This window comes from Chelmon rostratus, chromosome 15 (genome assembly GCF_017976325.1).
Source record: "Chelmon rostratus isolate fCheRos1 chromosome 15, fCheRos1.pri, whole genome shotgun sequence".
NCBI classification, from domain to species: Eukaryota; Metazoa; Chordata; class Actinopteri; order Chaetodontiformes; family Chaetodontidae; genus Chelmon; species Chelmon rostratus.
In genome coordinates, this window is record NC_055672.1 from 6,041,508 (window position 1) to 6,052,851 (window position 11,344).

Sequence of the window (11,344 nt, forward strand, 5' to 3'; positions counted from 1 at the left end):
CGCCTCCCTGCCTTGTAGAGATAAACGGGGCCCAGGCTGCGCGCGCTGACTGAGATATGGGTCCTCCTCTCCAAACGGGGGCCCTGCTGGCTCTCCTCCAGCCTTATCATATGACGTGCAAAGGAACCAGGCTGTCTGCCTCAGGTCTGCAGAAGAGCGGTGTGCGTGCAGCCCAAAATTGGGATCAAATCCAGGGGAGACTAAGACCATTATTTCATTTTTTCTGCCCCACTTCGCCATCTAGTGGTGGAGAGACTCAATGTCGAGACGTCTCAAGATGTGCTTTCGTTCTGTTACATAAATAACCTCGGGCTCTGAGGCTGAACAGCTTTCCAGCCTGAAGCAGTGGTTTTGAGCAGGGCTCGGTATATTATCTATTTCTTATTCGGAAAAAAATACACTAAAAGAGTCACAGTGATAATTTTTTTAATTCTTAAACTATTTTGGCGTCGTCTGTTATTGTCTGACCCAAATTATTCTTTCACACCTGCATCCGCACAACCAAAATATGTTGCACCTGCACCCGTTGTCCAGCAGGTGGAGCTCACGTGTCAGACATGTGCCACTGCAAGTTTCCTGTCTGAAAATCTTCTGTAGCTGTCAATTCATCAGTGATGGTTACAATTTTTATCACTTTATTTCACTTTACACTTTACTTAGTCTGTTAACCTCATCACTGTATTCTGTTGTAATCAGTCAAGACCTGTATTTAGGATGATCTAAGGACACAAAATCATCCATGTGTCCCTGTACATCAGATAAAATGAAGATTAAAAGGTCAATAACTCATCTGTCTTTGAAACTTTTTTTCTAATTAACTGACTTATGCACTTAATTTATCAACTAAATTAACTTGGTACAAGGATGGATAGGTCTTTACGGGAGATAAATCAAATATTTTACTGCATTTAATAGCCACAACTGTATTTTCGTTGTGAAGGCTTTGGTTACATTTGAATGAGTTTATGCAACATTAAGCATGGCTGGAACCTCTTCAATCATGCAGTCGCTCAAATGTTAGAATGACTGATGAGCATAAAACCATAAACATAAACTGTTCCTACCAGGGACACAATAACGTATTTAGTGTCAAATACACATTTCTGGGATCACAATTATTCCCGTTTCTGCGTAACTTTTGCTCCTCTTCAGCTCGTGGTTGTTGCAGAGATCAGCCTTTTCTCTGTTACTTGCAGCATAATTTATGCCTGTGAAAACCTGGGTTTAAATCTTAAGAATTTCTTTATAACGTTAAGTATTCATGGCTAAGTCTTAGGTATTATTTATCAAGACTTTAGCACCCAAAAACCTGGCTAATCTGCTTCATCCGCTTTTGTGCGGTTTGATCAGATTTTCAGATTTAGGAACATTTGATCTTGCTAAATTCAGATATTTCAGATATTTTTAGATGATTTGAAGGCCAAAAGAACCATCACCAACAATCAACTGCACTAAATGTGATCGAAGTTGAAAAAGTCTTTACGGCATCCAGGTAACTGTTTCAGTGACCATGCATCAAATAAACTCACCAGTCAATTAAAGTTATCTCTTTTCTTCTCAGCCTTGCACTTACATATGTCCTTGTCAGTGTAGACACAAGCACACCAATAGGGCAGTTTCTCATAAATATGACATATAAGTCATCCTACAGTCTATAGAACTCTAGAACGCCAAGATTTAAACCTGCAAGTGTGGAGAGTTACTTTAAGGAGTTCCACCTTGTGCTCAAACTGGCAGGCACCAGAACCTGAGCTGACACGCAGTCTCTGGCCTCTTCTCATAATTTGGACAGGTGGAAAAGGTGCAGAGGCGACACACAGGGAGATTGGCGTGCATTGTCTGGAGACTTCGAGACTCTGAGGCATCGAAACAGCAGCGTGGCTGAGCAGATTTGGGAGAATAAGAAGGATTTCAACCCACTCCGAGAGACTGTCTCCTGCTCACTTTCTGTGCATCACGTCTCTCATCTCTCTCTCTCTCCCGCCATTTTAACTGCAAATCTGTCTGCACAAACATGCACACTTGCATACACAGAGGCATCAAGCAGGCAACGTACGAGTACACAAGTACACGTGGGAGGGGAGGGGAGGAAGGGGGTTTGGTAAAAGGATACAGCCTCCTTTGTGGTGCGTGCGTGTGTCTGTCATGACATCATGATAAACACTGCTGACAGATGAGGGTCAGGCATGTTTTGGTACTGACATCTCAGAAAAAAGAAAAGAAAAAACAGAAACGGTGAAGGGAGGCATCCGGCTCAGTCTCAATCTGATAACGATAGCGGTGTTTCACGTACAAAACGCCTCTGTTTGAAAACAGTGCGTTTGTGGGAGGGTTAGCATTTGTGTGCGTGCTAACTCTCGTCTTCCTGCATGAGCTTTTCTTTCTTCATGTTTATGTGCATGTGTGTTTGGGCGCAGACTGACTCGGAGCCCTCGCAGCCCTCGGGGCCAGCTCAGCGCTCGGCTTCTTATCTCTCTCTCAGAACCCGGGTCATGAATAAACATCGGCGGGATGAAAATTACCCAAAATGAAAATGACTGAGTGGAATTTGGAGGAGGCGGGTGCAAATCCACAGCAGGGGAGGAGGGCGTCGGGAAAGTGAATGGATAAGAGAGAGGAAGAAACTAAAGTGTTGCGGGAGGGAGCTGAAAGGCAGATTGAGGCCCTGGAGGAGAAGGAGTATAAAGAGTCTCCTTCATCCTGGAATACGCTCAGTGCGCTGGGCCAGAAAAACGCCAAAAATGTTTCACTTCTCTTTAGTCTTCCTCCTTTTGCTTCCTCTGTCTACCTGCCTCAGTTGCCGTCTCTCGCTGTATGTTTTAAAATGTCAGCTGTGCCTCTGCGGGCTGCCGTAGATTGTTTTGTATTCTCCTCTGTTGTATGCCGTCGTGCCTGTGTTTGTGGGTGTATGTGGGAGTCGGAGAATTTTTGTACTTTCTGTTGTTGCTCTGGCTTGTAATGAGCTGTTTCACTAGAGTACATCAAAAGATGATGTTTCCCACGAACCCTTTTTACCTCATCTCTGTCTTATTCCTGCCTCATCTTTCATTTTGTCGCTCTTCCTCTCTCCTTCTCCCCGTCTCACTTACTTCTCTTTGTACTTCTCTCCATGGCAGCAGAATAACACCACTAAACCATACATGAATTATGAAAGATGAGCGTTTGGTCCGCGCCTGACTCAGTTTTTAATACAGTTCTCTTAATCTGGCCGTCCTTTTGAATAGGCACACAAAAGCACATCAGTCTGCTGCCGTAGGTCCACGGGGGAATGATGAGGGTCACGCAGTGGAAATGCGTGAGTGTGAACGGATGCGTCGGCCTCATTATAAGGCGCCATCGTTAGTTGCACTCCTACTGTCACTCTCCCATCACTGCATCCCACACACACACACAATTGCATTTCCATTACTTTTGAGAACATTACATAGACTTATATTCATTTCCTGTAGACTTACCCTAACCATAACCACTACTTGCCAAAACATAACTTCAGCCGTAACCTTAACCTAAACCCAACCTTACACGAACGGTAACCCAAGTCTTCACCTTAAAATGTAATGATGTGCAATATGGGGACTTTTGTCCCCGTCAGACCCACAAGGAAGGTGGGACCCCACAATGTTCCTATGTAAGCAGATTTATGTCCCCACAACATGAGTAATACACGTCCCTGCATAAACACAAACATACATAGACCAACACCTAACCCTATGCTAACCAAAGTCCTCACCTTTGAACTTAATAATTCACATTACGGGGACTTGGGTTATGTCCCCATAAGGCCCCACAACATGACTGTGAAAACAGATCTACACGAGTAATGCATGTTCACAGACACACACACACTCATATTCGGCTAATGGAACAGAATCTGTGCTCCTGTTTTCTTCCTCTCTCCTTCACAATATCTGTCTGTCTGTCACACACACCATCACCATGACACCCCTTCCCCTCTCCCCCGCCCTTGTTGCTGGGTCAAGTTGGCATCAAATGTGACAACGTGTTAATCGGTGGCTGTTATGCAGGTCAGCGAGTATCGTGGCAAAGCCAGCGATCCATTCATGGCCTCAACTGGGAGCCACGGTGGAGTGACAGCTCTTTTATTTCTGTCTTACACCCATAAAGTCACGTGAAACTTGAAATGGATGTTTTTTTTTTCTCCCCCATTCATTTGGTCATTTTTAGGATTTTTGCTTCCTTTGCAGCCTCTTTCTTTACTCCTTTGCTCCCTTCCTTCCTTTCCTTCATTCACCCTTTTTTAGATTTCCCACCTTCATTAATGTCTTCCCCTTTTGTGCCACACACTTGCCTTTGTTCGTTTCTTTTTTTTGTCCCCCTGCTGCTTCTTTCCCTCATTTTAAGCCTTCCAGTTTCCTTTTTCATTTATTTTCTTGATCCCTCCCTTATTTTCTTCCCTCCTTATGCCAAACATTCCTTCCTTCCACTTCCTCCCATATACCTCCTTTTTTCTCTTAACCCTTGATTCCTTTCAGTATTCCCCTTTTTCTCTACTCTTCATTGCTTTTATCCCTCTTTGCATCACACTTTATTTATTCATTCCTTCATTTGTCTCTTCTCTGTCTTCTATCAATCTCACAACCTCCTTTTTTGTCTGTCCTACTTCCCTCTCTGCTTCATTCACTCCTCTTTTATGCTTTGTCTTCACTCCTCACCTCCTTCCTCCTTCTGTTTGTTTCTTTGTTCCTTCTTTTCCTTCCTTCCTTGCCTCTGTGGGCTCTGTAGCTGATCCAGGTTCATCAATCAGCGCACATTCCTGTTCAGATCTTCCATCTCTGATCGTCACTCACCACGTGTGACACATGGTGATGAGATGTAGAATGACTACCAGGTTAGAAAATACCCAGAAACAGTCAGACACACTTAGAGCCAGTCAGTTACATTTAGATGCAGTCTTTGTCTCGGCTCCCCTGCTTGTAGCTGATATGAAATAGGACGGATCACAGGCATGAGTACAGATGAGTGTAGTGCCGCAGCGCTCTAATTTACTCATTAAATTGATGCTCCCAGACCGACTGATTTAGACTGGATTAACGACGGGACTGTCTTTTTTTAATTTCATACCGGATTATTTGCATTGGCGAAACACTTACGCAAGCTAGTACACATATGCATATGCGCACCTGCTGATTCGATGAAGTGTACTATTTTGATTGTGGAGTGGCGACTGCTTGGTGCAGGGCAAGCTAAATGTTTGTGTTTTTGTGTATAATGCATAATATCCCTCAGCATATCAACTGTGGTGATGTGAGGACCGAAACTGGGTCAGATGGTTGCAAGAGTGCGTGATCCTCTGCCAAGAGCTTCCATAGAAAACTCTGACACATCTGACACTTTTTCCTGGCAGGAGAGATATTTGTGAATATGAGATGACGTATGGGAGTATAACAACATATGTAGTCATGACAGATGCACGGAGGAACTTATATGATTTCTTACATCCGCATTTGAGAGGGTTTAGAGGTGAGAGGGCAGCGAAGGAGAACAGAATATGCAGTGTAAGGTTCCAAATAAATGCATGAAAGGGTCACACATGCATTAAGACATGCACACATGTACACACACATAGTCCCAGACCCAATTAGTCTGGTCTGATAACTGTGTCAGTGTGCTACTACCCATTGCGAGGCCTGTAGGGTATTAAAGCCATGTACTGTAAAGTCTTACTCATGCATGTAAGGCCACAACCACATCAACCCACTCAAGCTCAAACACACTGCGCTGTTCCCTCTCTTCTCCCCTTACATGTAGACAAATAGCACAAGGGCAAAAGTAAGCGTGAGGGTGTATTTGTGTATGCGACAGTCTCAACTGATAAATCTCCAGATCTGCATGGGTTTTATTGAGTGTGTCGCCGTGCACGTCCGTGGCATATTTATGTTTCTGCACGCATCCATGCATGTGGGGTACATGGGTACAGGAGTACGTTGCTTCCGTCTCTCCCTTTATCACCTCAGTTCTCAGGGGAAAGCATGAGGAGACAGCCGAGCAGACGCATCAAGTATAATTGGAGAAGCAGAGAGTGGGACTGAAAGACTTGCTCTCTCTGCTTGGAGAGTGTGTCTTTAAGCTGTCACATGAAAGCCTTGCATCTTTGCAAAGTCAACTTTTGAGGAATTTTTGGAAACAATCTTATTTACGGACTGTCAGCCACCTATTCTATTTTTCTGCTATGGGTGATTTTCATTCATTTTCAGCCATTAGCAGCGGCACCCATAACGGCCCAGACAGAAATACTGTACATCAGCTATTAGATGGATTGTCAGGAAATGTTGTACAGACCTTCATCATCTCCAGAGGATGAATCCTACTGAGATTGATTATGATCGGACATTTCCTCTAGCACAACCGGTGGGTTGACATTTGTGGTTTTGAGTGAAATGTCTTAATAATTATCGGATGGATTGCCATGACATTTGGTGTAGATGCACCTTTCATACAGGACACAGAACAACAAAGACATCATATTCACCAAGTGCTTCACATTAGTAGGAGAACACAAAGAATTTAAAAACGAGGATAGAAAATTAATAAGTTGGAGAATAAAACCCTCTTGATAATTATAGCAAAAATAAGATAAAACGAAGGATGAAAAAAGAATAAAGAGAATACACAACATAAGATGGAAAACAAAACCCACTGAACAATAATAATGATAAAATAAGGTTAAAAATAGAGTAAATAGAATGCATAAAATTAAGTAGTGCAGCAGTGCACAAGTGTGAGACAAAGTGCGACAGTTTCAGGCCTATATCAGGAAATTCACAGCTAGGTTAAGTGAAGGGACAACGCTTTAGTTTTAGTTTTGAAAATATTTAGCGAGCTCGCTTTCCTGATATCTCTCAGCACTGTGTTCCAGAGCGTTGAGGCAAAACTGACAAAGGCTGTAGCCTGGGAACCTCCAACAAACCAGCAGCAGATGATCGCTGACTGAGAAGACGGGGAGTTAGCAAGCACGGCATTTCTGTGGACGAGGTCTTGTTTGAAAATACTTCATACGTAGACCCTCAGTTCAAAATAAAAATGGTTCATGTCAGGAGTATTGGAAAGAGTCAGTGCGGCTGAAAATCAAGTTCCTGTAAAGGAGCAGTTGCCTTGAGAGGCGAGGACAGCCTTATAAAAATGTCAGGCTCCCAGCCGGACTGAAACAGTGCAACCGGTAGCCTGGTGGGACATTTATCACACTCTATAGCCTGCGGGTTGAAGAGCGAGCGAGCTAGCATAAATCCTCAACTCCAAGACTATATCCATGGAGGGGAATAATTCTCCCCACCAGCTAAATGTTGGCAAATTATATAGTGTTGGATTACATTACCAGCTACTTTGGCAGGTAGTCAGTCGTGATTTTATTGTTGTCTTTTTTTGGTCACATAAAAGTCTGATGAAATGTAGATTTTTTTAAAAAGAACTTGGCCCCCAAGGTAGAAACACGCTTTGGAAATGCAGCTTCTGACTCAGCCAGCCTCCTAAAAATGTCAGCCTTAGCCTCTAGCTGGGGCGGTAGGCGCCAGACTCAGACTCAGAACATTACGGCTGGTTATCTTTCGGGATCCGGAAGAGCTCGCTACAAGGTCTGTGTCTGGTGGGCCGACAAATGACAGGATCTCTAACATGGTTTAATAAGCCCGTCTGAGACTAAATGTAATGTACTGTGGGTGCAAGGCTGAAAATTTTAACAACCGTAACACCATGGGAATTTGAAAGCATCACTTTAGTTTCCTTTTCATAATTGGCGAAGCCCTTCAAGAGGGCTGTTAAAGAGCATTTCTTCAACCATTTCAGCAATGAACCCTGATAAAAAAATAACTCTTTAAGCGCTGGGATCCATTATGAATCTGTGTAGATCCTAACCAGAAGGCAATACTATATGACAACCATGCTACAAATAGATCAACATTTATTTATTTTTTTATAGAAAAATGAACCCCGATATTGATCGAAATGAGAGTAAAGTGATCCCTGTGACTCATAAAACTCCCAATCTGTCATTCAAGAAACTGAGAGCTGGATCAGGATATAAGCTCCGCAGCTCCAAACCGCTTTCCTCCATGTGTGAGGTGGCGGTAGGTGGAACGATAGCGACAAAGTGAGTAAGATAAAAGCAGAGCTGTGGACAAAAGGCTTTTGTGCTTTTCTGCGGCGGCAAATCGGCCCTGAAAAGAATGTCAGCAGCTTCCCCTGGACAGCCACGGCCACACACACACACACACACACACACACACACACACACACACAAAGTAGTGCACACACACTCAAAAAGATGTAAGCATACACACAGGCATACAGTCACAAAAATAGACACATGCATACGGACAGCTCGCTCCGCATTTTCTGTTGCCTCCTGCAGTCACACACACATACACACTTGTTGTGTTGGGCTTTCTGGGCCACCAAGGAGAGAGAGAGAGCGAGAGCTGTTGGCTTGCTCAGTGTGAGTCATGGACAGGCTGACTGTCCTCAGGCCTCAGTACACCATCTGCACCCCCACTGCCTGTTCGGCCTCATCACACAGCTCAACGCTCTGAAGCACCGGACGCACACATACATGCATACATGACGAAACAAACGCTCGAACATGCGTGCAGATCGAAAAATGCACAAAACCACATGAACGCACAAGACCAGGACCATGTACTACATCTGCGCGCATGCACAAGTCCCAATTAAAATCTGCATAATCATCCACCTTAATGCGTGTGAATGCGTGCTATAATTGCAGAATAAACTGAGGGGGCACGCTTACACACACACACACGCACACACACATGCACACACACACAGAGGGCTCAGCCAATGCTTGCTGCATCCCTGCAGGTCATCTGGGACTGACCAGCATTCTAGCAGAATTCATTACGGAAACCTGACACCAGCCCACAGGAAAAGAGCAAATGTTGCATTGCAAATGTGCACGTGCTGCGTCCGTCCGGCTGCGTGCACGTGTCCGCGAGTGTACAATACGAATGAGCGTGTAAGCACTCACGACCCCAGAATCAATGGAGGAGATCCTTTTCATTAGAGTGGCGGTAAAAGCTGCTCCCGCATTGACCCTCTTTCTATTTTGAGCCGTACTACAAACACCCGCGGTCAAGCAACACAAGACGAAACCTCTGTTAAGAAGCCTTCATTTTTATTCAATCAGATTGTTAATGTTACACATCACCACAGATAGAAAACATTAGCCCATAAAAGAGGACTGTGGAATAATAATAGTATTAATAATGTTAGGTAAGATCAAGTATTTTTTACAGTCAAAAAGAGGGAAAGTAGTACGATAATCACCAGCACTGAAAAGTGCTGCATGTCTGTCTGTCAAAGGTAACGTCGCAGACCTGAAGCACAGAAGTTAAAAAAAAACAAGCTCGTACACACATGCAGCACAAACCGACGAGCAACATTATCTACCAGCTCCCCGTCTGAGGGGCTCCACTACTAAATACAACTTGTTCCACTTAACTTGCCCCCTTCCAAGCACAACTTTACAAAATCGGTACTGTTCAGACGTTGTGGTGCATGGGTGGAGGCCGACTCGGCCGTCTATGTGTTCGTGAGACTGCGTCCTTCCATTAAAACATGATCAAAGTACAATCCAAAATAAAGCACTTGTCATTAGAAAAGACTTGGATGTATGAAATGACCAGATAACGACTTTATACAGCATAGTATGAATACACACAAGAGGCAGAGGTGCGCAGGAAGAACACGCACTGTTTCTTAGGGCTGCATTGATTGATTATTTTTATTAGTGATTAATAATTAGATTATTTCTACGATTAATCATTTTGTCCACAAATGTCAAAAACTAAATGCAAGCCATTTGGCGGGCCGCTCATTCTTGACCTTTGAAACAGCCGTTGACAAAACTCCTCTCAGGTGGAGGCGAACTTACTCGCTTGTTCTGGACCTTTCGACCGCGTTGCACGATTCTCATCAGCACACAGCAGTTTGCCCATAATGTCTTTGGAGCATCAGCAGTTCAACTGGCAGCTGAGCGCGTGGCTGATGAAGACCATGTGATGCTGGTCAAAAGATCCAGAGCAAGAGAGCAAGTGGAGCTTGAGGTGCGATTGTTCTGTCAGCGCTTTCTGGAGGTTTTGCAGACCTGTCATGGTGTTGGTTGGCCGTTTACACCGTCATCCACAAATTTATTATCATACGACGACAAAAAAATCCTGGTATCACTTTCTAGTAAGGCATACTTACATAGTAAATTAATCTGGTGACCCTGCAAAGGATAAACGGTTATTGATAATGGACGGACACATGGATGAATAAAGGATTGTAAACTTCCTGCAGAGAACTTCCTGAAAATAAAAAGACATTACAGGTGCATATCTAACAACGTAAAAGTAGCTCCTAAGAAAGCATTATTATTGATCTATAAAGCATAAATAAATGCTGTTGTTGATAAAAGTTGTTGATAAACCAACAATTTATAAACTATTAATAAACTCTTATAAAGTATACATAGCTAGAAAGTGGTACCAAGACCTTTGAAATGCTAACAGGCGTAAACAGAAACTCCTAGCGACCAGGCCTGTTAGCCCCATCCAACCGAGCCGACGTGCACGCCGATGGTGGGCCGCGCTGCCGGCTGGCCAGCTTTACATTGACGTCCCCCTCACCAGCGCGATTTGCCAGAGGGCCGAATGTGAGGGGGGCACAGAGGGAGAGAGCGCGCTGGCGTGGTTTGGCAAACAGACGTTAATCTCCTCAGTGCTGCTTCAGGCTCCGCGGCAGGTTTTGCACACAGCAAAGACAGACCGGCTGCCTGGCTCGCCGTGCTAGGAACAATTCTCTTTCCGTTTCACCGCCTCTCATGTTTACAGCAGTAATCCGTTCGGTGACGTCTGTATAGGGGTGCCCAACTGTGCGTGATCCTCCTCACACCCACCCCTCCTCCTCCTCCTTCGCGCACCCCTCCAGAAGCAACACCTCCTAAGCCGGCTCTCTCTGGTGGATACCGACAGATTTGCTCGGCGTCAAACAGAAAATTCCCCATTTGGTTTGTTTATTCAGAGGGGGTAAAACGGCACCTTACACTTTTGAGGTTGCCGTTTAATACTCTCAAACCTGTCGCCGAACTTACTGCATTTCTTTCTGTATTCACGGCTTCTGGGCGCTTTGAAGCGCGAGTTTCTCAACTGGTAACAACGGCAAATTCTCTGTGTGTGATGGTTGGCAACCTCACACGGCTGCGCTACTTTAAGGAGCGCTCGCATTGCCTGTAGTTGTTTTGTTTTCTCAGGCTTATCCACCCTCTCAAGGGAAACTTGAGTTAGCAAATCCCAGACCGTTCATTGTGATATCTCTTTCAGCCGCAGCCTCT